Genomic DNA, 12,078 nt, shown 5'->3' with positions numbered 1-12,078 from the left:
TAGGAATATCCACATTTTCTTCTCTGTATTTATCTTTACGTGTATCTATTTATTCTAAGGGAAAATAGCTGAATTTATATACAATTTTGCTTTATTTTGTGCTTTCCCCCCTTCAGTGTAGTTAGTTTATGCTTGGGGGTACTTTCTTAAAGTTAAAAAGTTATAGAGCTTAAAATCATTAGTTTTCAAACCACAGAGACATTCTGAGATAAAAGTTTTATACTATCATAGAAGATATGATATGTTTAAGAATCTCTTCTCATTTTTCATATAGATATAAAATAAAGATGAGATTGTAAGAAAAATATGACATAATATTACAAAGCTTCCCTCGTAGATCAGTTGGTAAAGAATCTGCCTGCAGTGCAGGAGACCAGGGATCGATTCCTGGGTCAGGAAGATCCCCTGGAGAAGGGAATGACAACCCACTCCAGAATTCTTGCCTGGAGAATCCCATGGACAGAGGAGCCTGGCAGGCTACAGTCCATGGGATCACAAGAGTCAGACAAGACTTAGAGACTAAACCACCAACCACCAAAGGTTTTGTGAAAACTTTTTATATAAATTTTCCCTATCATATAAAATGCTCAGATCCAATAATATGGGAAATGCTATGTCACCAAATATGTAGACGCCAATACGCAAGTGGTCCCTATTTTATTAAATTTCCCCAACATCCCAAAGGTCAATGACTATTCAAGATTACTGCAGATGGTGACTGCAGCCATAAAATTAAAAGATTTTTGCTCATTGGAAGAAAAGCTATGACAAACCTAGATAGCATATTAAAAAGCAGAGACATTACTTTGCCAACAAAGTCCATATAGTCAAAGCTATGGTTTTTCCAGTAGCCATGTGAGAGCTGGACCATAAAGAAAGCTGAGCACTGAAGAATTGATGCTCTTGAACTGTGGTGTTGATGAAGACTCTTGAGAGTCCCTTGGACTGCAAGGAAATCAAACCAGTCAATCCTAAAGGAAACCAGTTCTGAATATTCATTAGAAGGACTGATGCTGAAGCTCCAATACTTTGGCCACCTGATGCAAAGAACTGACTCATTGGAAAAGACCCTGATGCTGGGAAAGATTGAAGGCAAGAGGAGAAGGGGATGGCAGAGGATGAGATAGTTGAATGGCATCACTGACTTAATGGACATGAGTTTGAGCAAGTTCCAGGAGTTGATGATGGACAGGGAAGCCTGCTGTCCATGGGTTCATAAAGAGTTGGACACGACTGAATGACTGAACTGAACTGAATGACTATGAGAAGACAGCAACATAAAGACATGACCTAAAATCACAAATAGATGACTATGAGAAGCGATAGTAGTATTCACACTATATAGGGTTTTGCTTTTGGCAGAGGAAACTGTCCCAGTCAGCTTGGGCTACTATAAACAAAATGCCACAGTAGGGGTAGCTTAAACAATAGGAATTTGTTTCTCAGAGTTGTGGAGACTGGAAGTTTGAAGTCAAAGTGACAGAGGATCAGTGTCTGGTGAGAGCTCTCTCCTTGGATGTGTTTTAAAAAAAAAGAAAAAAAAAAGGCTCAATGTGAGAGTTGTGAGTAGTTTTATTTGGGGCAAAATCAGAGCTGTAGCCTGGCAAACAGCAACTCCAATAGCTCTGAGAGACTGCTCCAAGGAGGTGAAGAGAGGAGCTATGACACAGAGGAATTTTGTAACAAAGGGGAGCTAGTCAGGAATGCCATAAGATTATTGTTAGTTAAAGAAAACCAGATATCTCAAGCAATTTAGTGCTTTTCTATGTAAGGGAAGATGCAAGAGTCTGGGCCCACTGAAATCATTTTTTTATATTCATCTCACCTATCTGGGGCCAATATCTTTATTATCACATCCTGAGTTTCCCCAGGATTCACAGTAGTGGGAGGCATCAAATATTCTTTTCCCCCCTGCCTTTCTGCAGAGTTCACCAGCTCATGTAGGAGGGCTGCAAACTTTGATGACTGTGGCATCCTTTGTTTACTGTTATGGCAGGAAATGTTCCATTTTTCAGGTTTTTGGTGTCTGCCTTCTTCCTGTGTCCTCACATGGCCTTTCCTTGGTGCCTTCCATTGGAGAGAGAGAGGAAGCAAGCCCTGTGATGTTTCTTTTTATGAAGACACAAATTCCATCATGAGGGCTCCACTCTAATGAGGGCTCCACATCTAAACTTAGTTTGAGGGCAGGAGGAGAAGGGGGAGACATAGGATGAGATGGTTGGAAGGCATCATCAACTCAATGGACATGAGTTTGAGCAAACTCCAGAAGATAGTGAAGGATAGAGAAGCCTGGCGTGCTGCAGTCCATAGGGTTGCAAAGAGTCAAACACAACTGAGGGACTGAACAATAACAACAACAAAGCTTAATTAACTCCTAAACGCCTTATGGTTAAATATCTTCACATCGGAAGTTAGAGCTTCAATATATGAATCAAAGGGTGGGGGGTGGGGTAGGGCCCAATTCAATCCATAACAGAAACTTCATCGCTTTCTCTTTTAAAAACAACCCATATATCCTGTACATCTGTGTCTCTTTTTCTTTTTGCATATAGGGTTATCATTACCATCTTTTTAAATTCCATATATATGCATTAGTATACTGTATTGGTCTTTATCTTTCTGGCTTACTTCACTCTGTAAAATGGGCTCCAGTTTCATCCATCTCATTAGAACTGATTCAAATGAATTCTTTTTAATGGCTGAGTAATATTCTGTAATGTATATGTACCACAGCTTCCTTATCCATTCATCTGCTGATGGGCATCTAGGTTGCTTCCATGTCCTGGCTATTACAAACAGTGGGAGAAGGCGAGGGTGGCATGTTCTGAGAGAACAGCATTGAAACAAGTATACTATCAAGGGTGAAACAGATCACCAGCCCAGGCTGGATGCATGAGATGGGTGCTCAGGGCTGGTGCACTGGGAAGACCCAGAGCGATGGGGTGGGGAGGGATGCGGGAGGGGGGATCGGAAGGGGGAACACAAGTAAATCCATGGCTGATTCATGTCAAAGTATGGCAAAAACCACTACAATATTGTAAAGTAATTAGCCTCCAACTAATAAAAATAAATGGAAAAAAAAATTAAATTAAAAACAACCCATATGTCCTTACTAGCTTAAGTTAGAAGCCTCAGTAAAATACAGCAAAGATTCCTTTCAAATTCTAACCAAAGCTCCATCTAACAAACTGCTATGGTTCATGCAGCTCTAACTCATACTGAGGTGTTAAAAGAGAGCGAGAGTTTTATTCCCAGGGCTTGTATATAGCAGGAGCTATATATACGGGGGAGCATGTGTCTTGCCTTTTTTCCTTTCTTGATCTACTTTACTCCAAGTTGCCGAAGAGCTACTAAGCTGAATATAGATGATGAACACTTGGGAGAAGTGGTGCCAAAGAGACATTGAACAGGATTTTGTATTGGTCAAAATTGTGAAAGAGCCTTTTAAAAAACACAAACAATTCTAAATATCTATGCCAAACTGATGTTATGAATCTGTGAGTTTGTCAGATGGGCACATAATGGAGAAGGTCCAGGTCTGAAGGCCTACAGAATTGGCTGGCTTTGGATTTTACCATAGGCATTTATTCGCTGTGTGACCAACAGCACGTTGTCCTCAGTCAGCTCACAGGAAGACCATTCATTAAATGGGAGAATTAATGCAAGGCATTCAGAACATTTTTTCATCTAATGAATGGTTATTAAGCACACCAGTCATGGGCCAGGTTCCTTGTTATGTGTTGTGTATTGATTGGGGACTGAGAAGGAGCTGGAACCTGACTTTTACTTTATTATAGTAAAGAAGAGACAAAAATAAATAAACTGGAAAGTGCCTTGAGGAACTAAACAAGTTACCACCATGGTAGAGAAGAACACAGCTTGGAAGGAGGAGGAGAGAGGAGCAATTGACTGAGACAGTTGCGAACCTAACACTTCTCAGAGGAGATGATTTTAAGTGAAAATTTATGGAGAAGCGGGAGATACCCCCCCAACAAAAAAAAATAAGTCTAGGGTGGGTGAAGCTGACACAAGATGACTCTAAAACAGGAAAACTCAGCGGCAAGAAAGAGCACAAGTGTTAAATGCTGAAAGGACAATAGCATGGCTTGAGGGTGATAGTGTGGGGGTGGGAACAGAACCTGGCATGAAGGAAGTATCTACAAATGCTTTTAGCTTTTATTCTTGACATTTTTATGAGAAAGAAACAAGATAATGAATGAAAACTATCTAGTATAATGCTTGAAACATAATGGGTGCTCAATCAACAGAATTAATTGTAGCTGTTATTTTTAGCAGTCCTAGTAGCTTTGCTATTTTCTGAAAACAGTTTTCCTTGATTTGGGTCATATGCAGCAGTAAGCAGTGGCTAGAAGTAGGATCTTAGTTCCCAGACTGGAGGTCCTAACCACTGGCCCGCAGAGACCAGCTGTGAGGGCCTGAGTCCCTCATTTATGCCTGCTTTGTCAAGAAAGAATTCAGGTGAGGAGGTAGAAGGTAAAGAGAAAAGTAAAATTTATTGGAAAAGAAAAGTGCATGTGGAGAGATGCACGGAACTCAGAGAGAAAGGCACCTTTGGGGAGTTTAAATCCTTTAAAAGTGTTGGGTAGTTAGAATAGGAGAAAGGAGTCCAGAATGGCAGTGGCTAAAAGACGAGGAAGGGAAAAACCCTCGAAAATAGAGCAAAGGAAGGTCTGAGGACTGGAGTGAGGACCTCAGGTAAAACAAACAGTACTCCTGGCTAGCCCAGTTTACATAGGGCAGACACAGGGCGAGGAGAAAAAACATGTAAAAGAGGAGCCAGAATTGGGCTAGGGACCTTTCTTCTCTTTGCGTCTTTTGGGTGAGCATGCCCTCATGCCTCGAGGGTGTATTTTCCTTTACTTTCTAAATAAAGCTGAGCTCTAACACGGAGCTGTAACACTGGTCTGGCCGTCGCTTCAAATTTTTGCTACGATGAGACAGAACCGAGGAAACTACACACTCCCCCGACAAAAGGAGCAGTCTTCCGGGTCCTTGTCTTCTTTCTGACCAATCATTCTGTTTTGACCCCTGTGGCTAATTTGCCTCTGGACCCTCCCCAGGGTGTGCTGCACCCCTCAGTTAAGATGAATCCCACTGTGGAGACTTACGGCAGGGGATAGCAAAACTTGTATGTCTGGCATCCCCTGCCTTTTTGACCCCATGAAGGATTTTGTGCATGCATAGTGTCCCCTTTGTGCTAAAGATGGGGAGTGTGTGACTTCTTGATCTTTCAACAGGGTTTAGTCCCACTCTGTCCTTGCCATTAAAATGCCCAATGTCTGGTCACTTACCCCATTAGTACTGATGGTTTTTATATCAGAGTGGGCTTGCTTGGAGAATCTCCATGGACAGAGGAGCCTGGCGGGCTACAGTCCATGAGGTCTCAAAGAACTGGACATGACTGAGCGACTAAGCACAGCACAGATCTCAAAACATAGGCAGGAGTTCAGTCCTAAACACGACGTCCTGGAGTCCTTTGTCTTTTGCCTCAGGAAATGTAAACGGAGGGCTGGTAATAAATGTCCTGCCTGGAGCTCATCTTCTCACCCCAGGAGAGGTGACCAGGAGGCCAGTTGTTAAGTACCTAGCCTGGAGCCCATCTCTCTTCTGCCTCAATCTCACTTTGAATGTCTCCTTTTGATAATCCTCTTATCTGTCTGTCTGTCTGTCAGTCTCCATGACTCTCCCTCTTGCTTTTCGTGCTTACCTTCAGAGTATCTATCTTAAGCTATCATACCCTCTAGATATTCTACACATAGTTGGTAGACTCTTTGGAATATTTGTTTCTCAAAAACATTTACACTTTAACTTTTTATTTATTTATTAAAACCTATTTTTAAAGAGAAAAGACTAAATAAAAATTTAAAAATCAAGTTAGTTTCATCAGATACCCTATATTTGGTACTGAGAGGAATGATCATAACTCTGATTATCTGACAAAAATTAGGAGCCTTGGTCTTGTGAGTGGGATTTGGGAACGCCCCCAAATTTGTCGCTTTTCAAGCATAGGGATGCCTGCTCCTCTCTGCAAACTGTCGTGAATGATTGATTTGAGATTCTGGATTCTTCAGAGCTTCTTCCAAATGAACAAAAGACAGTCATGCTTGGAGTCTTGATGACATTTAGTCAGCCCTTTAATGTGATTCTAATGGTTTGTGTGTGTGTGTGAAAATTAACAGTAAATTCATTATGAAAACCCATTTACCACAGGGTTGACACCAGCAAAAGCCTGAGGCAGCTCAGCGAATTCTGGGACATGCCATCTGTTTCACTGAGCATAAGTCAGATCGTCCACATACAAGCTCACTCACTGGGGCTTAATAACTTCTTGCATAGCTCTTTCTCTCCTTGGGACATGCACATTCAGACACAGAAAACCATAAAGGCCAACTGTCTTCTTTAACCCTCCAAGGCTTAGTTAGATAAAAGGGAACTGTCAAGAGCCATAGCAACTAGCTATGTGAAAATAAAACAATAAGAAAAAGAAGAAAGAAAGAAGTCAATTTGATGATTTAATTCAAGATCCTATATTTCCCTGTATTGGTGCTTTGGCATCAAATTTTTATGTATATTTAAAATAGAAGGTATAATTCGATTATACCTACTTGTTATTTTTTACTGTTAATAAGTTTGTTGAAGTGTAAATGGCCTCATATACTAATTGGGTGTTCTTCCTGTGACATATGCAAACTGACTTAGAAACTAACATATGCTGTTATTACTCATAATACATCAGCTTTGTCTGAAATATTTGTGCCCAAAATTACCATTTGGCATGTCTCCAAATTCAAATCCACCTTCTGCCCTGAGATGAAATTCAAGGATTTGTTTTCTGTTTTATATATTTTGGAGAGGCTGCTTTCACTGCTATAATAAGGCGTGTTCAGTGTTTACATTATAATGACTATTTATGGAGGTTTAATATGTTGCTTGTTGCAAATCACATCCGACGGAAGCTTGGCAAAGCAGCGCAGAGATGTGGGACCACATTCAACTATATTTAACATCATATCATGCAGTTGATCTTTTGAAAATCTATGGTGTTAAATGATATTTATCATAATCTTACTCTTTCATCTTTTGCTTTGTAGAAGTTAAAAATGGTTCTAAGTCTTATGGTATCTTCACCAACAATTTACTAAGGTGAAAAGACAATGAGAGGATCTAAAATCAACGGCTTGATTTTTTCCATTTTTTATTGGAATGTAACTGCTTCACAATTATATAATGTAATTTGTTTCTGCTATACAATGGAGTGAATCAGCTGTAGGTATACATATATTCCCCTCTTCTTGGACCTCCCTCCCACTCCTACCCTCATCCCACCCAGCTAGGTCATCATAGAGAACACAGCTGAACTTTGTGTGTTTATAGCAGGTTTCCATAGTTATTTGACACGTTGTATTGTATATATATCAATCCGACTCTCCCAGGCTGTCCCACCCTCTCCTTTCCAATCCTAATCTAATTCAGCCTCCCCAGTTTGAGTCCATGTGTCCACACACCTCTTCTCTAAATTTGCCTCTCTATTCCTGCCCTGGACATAGACTCATCTGTACCATTTTCTAGATCCCACATATATGGATTCATATATGATATTTGTTTTCCTCTTTCTGACTTACTTCACTTGATATGACGGACACTACGTCCACACACGTCTGCACAAATGACCCTAGTTGGTTCCTTTCAGCGACTAGATCCCACATATATGGATTCATGTATGATATTTGTTTTCCTCTTTCTGACTTACTTCACTTGATATGACAGACATTATGTCCACACACATCTGCACAAATGACCCTAGTTGGTTTCTTTCAGCGACTAATAGTCCATTGTACATATGCACCACAGCTTCTTTATCCTCTCTGTCAGTGGACATTTGGGTCATTTCCTTGTCCTGGCTATTGTAAATATGCTGCAGTGAACACTGGGGTACGGTTAGGGAAATAAAAGAGAAGTAGTCTCTTTCAGGCTTCAGAGGCAAAGGAGCAGAGCGGGCCTCTGATTTTGCTTCTGACCTCCCTGGACACTGCCCTGACTACTGCCGTGTCTGTATCAGCCACACCTGCTGTGAGTTTTGGAAGAGAAATACAATGGATAGATAGGAAGCGGATCTTGGAATTTGTTACATCCCTGGAGGAGGTTTTCCCTTGTGCCTCAAGTGGAAAAGAATCCGCCTGCAATGCAGGAGACCTGGGTTTGGTCTCTGGGTTGGGAAAATCCCCTGGAGAAGGGAAAGGCTACCCATTCCAGTATTCTGGCCTGGAGGATATATTCCAAGGGGTCGCAGAGAGAAGGACACAACTGAGTGACTTTCATTCACTGGAGGAGGTCTGGCCAACCACTCCCTGGACTTAGCAACATTCCAAGATCTGCAGAACAAAGCCAACAGCATTATAAAAAATTAACATGATACCAGAGCTGCAGTTTTGCTCGCAAACTAATAATGATATTGGTTTGCAGCCTGGGGATTATAAGTGGGGCCCCATGAGACAGCAGTCCGATCTCACCCTTGGAGCGGACGCAATGCCTGGGGCCTTCTCCCAATTGGAACTCCGCACATGGGACTTCCCAGCATTGTTAAGTCTGGATGTCAGCAAATCCAATTTGGTGATGTATATACTATTGCTCTCTTCCACTGTTTCTATTTCTTGTTTTCTTTTAATGTACTACATTGAAGTAGACTAGATAGTTCTCTAGTAAATATTTATATTATTTATTTATGTATAGCAAGTGGCTTATCTTGTTAACAAATCCTTTGAACCTGAGACGGAAGTAAACACTTTTGGCAAAACAAATATATGTATCCTTTTGAATTATTGTTTTCTCAAGCTATATAGTGAGATTGCTCAGTCATGGTAATTATATTTTTAGTTTTCTATGGAACTTCCATGCTCTTCTCCACAATGGCTGCATCAATTTGCATTCCCACCAGCAGTACAAGAGGGTTCCCTTTTCTCCACATCCTCTCCAGCATTTGTTTGTAGACTTTTTGGCGATGGTCATTCTCACTGGGGAGAAGGCAATGGCACACCACTCCGGTACTCTTGCCTGGAAAATCCCATGGACGGAGGAGCCTGGTGGGCTGCAGTCCATCGGGTCGCTAAGAGTTGGACACGGCTGAGTGACTTCACTTTCACTTTTCACTTTCATGCATCGGAGAAGGAAATGGCAGCCCACTCCAGTGTTCTTGCCTGGAGAATCCCAGGGACGGGGGAGCCTGGTGGGCTGCTGTCTACGGGGTCGCACAGAGTCAGACACGACTGAAGCGACTTAGCAGCAGCAGCAGCGTTCTCACTGGTGTGAGGTAGTACCTCATTGTAGTTTTTATTTGTATTTCTCTAATAATTAGTGATGTTGAGCATCTTTTCATGTGTTTGCTGGCCACCTGTGTGTCTTATTTGGAGAGATGTCTTGGGTCTTCTGCCCTTTTTTCTTTGATTGGGTTGTTTGTTTATGTGATACTGAGCTGTATGAGTTGCTTATTTATTTTGGAGATTAACCCTTTGTCAGTTGCCTCATTTGCAATTATTTTCTCCCATTCTGAGGGTTCTCCTTTCATCTGGTTTATAGTTTTCTTTGCTGTGCAAAAGCTTTAAATTTTAATTAGGTCTCATTTGTGTACTTTTGTTTTTATTTTCATTACTCTAGGAGGTGGGTCAGAAAAGATTTTGCTGTGGTTTATATCAAAGAATGATCTTCCTATGTTTTTCTTTAAGAGTTTTACCATGTCATCTTACATATAGATCTTTAATACATTTTGAGTCTATTTTATGTATGATGTTAGGGAGTGTCCTAATTTCATTCTTTCACAGACACCTGTACAGTTTTCCCAGCACCACTTATGAAGGGGCTTTATTTTCTCCTTTGTGTATCTTTGCTTGCTTTGTCATAGGTGCCCACAGGTGCCCGGGCTTATCTCTGGACTTTCTATCTTGTTCCATTGGCCTATATTTCTGTTTCTGTGCCAGTGCCATGCAGTCTTAATTACTGTAGTTTGTAGTACTCTCTGAAGTCAGAGAGCCTGATTGCTCCAGCCCCGTATTTCTTTCTCAAGATTGCATCAGCTATTCAGGGCTGTTGTATTTTCATACAAATTGTAAGATTTTCTTGTTCTAATTCTGTGAAAAATGCCATTGGTAATTTGATAGCAATTGCATTGAATCTGTAGGTTGATTTGGGTAGTACAGTCATTTTCACAATACTGAATCTTCCAATCCGAGAGTATGATATATCTCTCCATCTGTTTGGTCATATTTGATTTCTTTCATCACTGTCTTATAGTTTAATGAGAACAGATCTTTTGCTTCCTTAGGTAGGTTTATCCTAGGTATTTTATTCATTTCATTGCAATGGTAAATGTGATTATTTCCTTAATTTCTCTATCTGATCTTTCCTTATTAATGTATAAGAATGAGAGAGAATTTTGCACATTAATTTTGTTTTATTTAGCTTTACCAGACTTCCCTGGTGGCTCAGATGGTAAAGAATCCTCCTGCAATGCAGGAGACATGGGTTTAATTCCTGGGTGAGGAAGATTCCCTGGATGAGGGCATGGCAACCCACTCCAGTATTCTTGCCTAGAGAATCCCCATGGACAGAGGAGCCTGGCAGGCTACAGTCCATAGGGTTGCAAAGAGACATGACTGAGTGACTAACACTTTCACTTCCTTTAATTTTCAACTTTACCAAATCCATTGATTAGCTATAGAAGTTTTCTGGTAGCATCTTTAGGATTTTCTATGTATGTCACCTGCAAAAAGTTTTGCTTCTTTTTCCAATTTGGATTCCTTATTTTTTTAAATTAATTTATTTCTTTTAATTAGAGGATGATTGCTTTATAATATTGTGATGGTTTTTTGCCATGTATGAACATGAATCGACCATAGGTATACATGTGTCTCCCCTATCTTGAACCCCCCTCCCATCTCCCTCTCCGCCTTACACCTTTGGGTGGTCCCAGAGCACCGGCTTTGGGTGCCCTGCTTCATGCGTCAAACTTGCACTGGTCATCTATTCTACATATGGTAATGTACATGTTTCAATGCTATTTTTTCAAATCATCCCATCCTTGCCTTTTCCTACTGAGTCCAGAAGCCTGTTCTTTATATCTGTGTCTCCTTTACTGCCCTTAATGTAGGAATTTGGCACTGTCTTTCTAGATTCCATATATATGCATTAGTATACAGTGTTTGTCTTTCTCTTTCTGAGTTACTTCACTCTGTATTATAGGCTTCAGGTTTATCCACCTCATTAGAACTGACTCATGTGTTCCATTTTAAAATGGAGTAATATTCTATCGTGTATATGTACCACAACTTTCTTACCTATTCATCTGCCAATGGACGTCTAGGTTGCTTCCATGTCCTATTTATTGTAAGCAGTGCTGAAATGAACTTTGGGGTACATCTGTCTCTCATTTCTGATTTCCTCAGGGTGTATGCCCAGAGTGTGATTGCTGGGTCATAAACAGTTCTACTTCCAGAGTTTTAAGGATCTCCACACTGTTCTCCATAGTGGCTGTACCAGTTTTCATTCCCACCAACAGATGTAAGAGGGCTCCCTTTTCTCCACACCCTCTCCAGCATTCATTGTTTGTAGACTTTTTGATGATGGCCATTCTGATCAGAGTGAGATGATACCTCATTGTGGTTTGATTTGTATTTCTCTAGTAATGAGTGATGTTGAGCATTTTTTCATGTGTTTATTAGCCATCTGTATGTCTTTGGAGAAATGTCTGTTTAGGTCTTTTGCCCACTTTTTGACTGGGTTGTTCATTTTTCTGGTATTGAGCACATGAGATGCATATATTTTGGAGATTGTCAGTTGTTTCATTTGATATTATTTTCTCTCATTCAGAAGGCTGTCTTTTCACCTTGCTTATAGTTTCCTTAGTTGTGCAAAATCTTTTAAGTTTAATTAGGTCATATTTGTTTATTTTTGTTTTTATTTCCACTTCTCTGGGAGGTGGGCCATATAGGATCTTCCTGTAAGGATGTCAGAGAGTGTTTTGCATATGTTTTCCCCTAAGAGTTTTATAGTTTATGTCCTTACATT

The sequence above is a fragment of the Cervus canadensis genome, chromosome 12 (genome assembly GCF_019320065.1).
Source record: "Cervus canadensis isolate Bull #8, Minnesota chromosome 12, ASM1932006v1, whole genome shotgun sequence".
NCBI classification, from domain to species: Eukaryota; Metazoa; Chordata; class Mammalia; order Artiodactyla; family Cervidae; genus Cervus; species Cervus canadensis.
The sequence above is the reverse complement of the archived record's forward strand: the minus strand, read 5'-3'. Positions refer to the sequence as shown.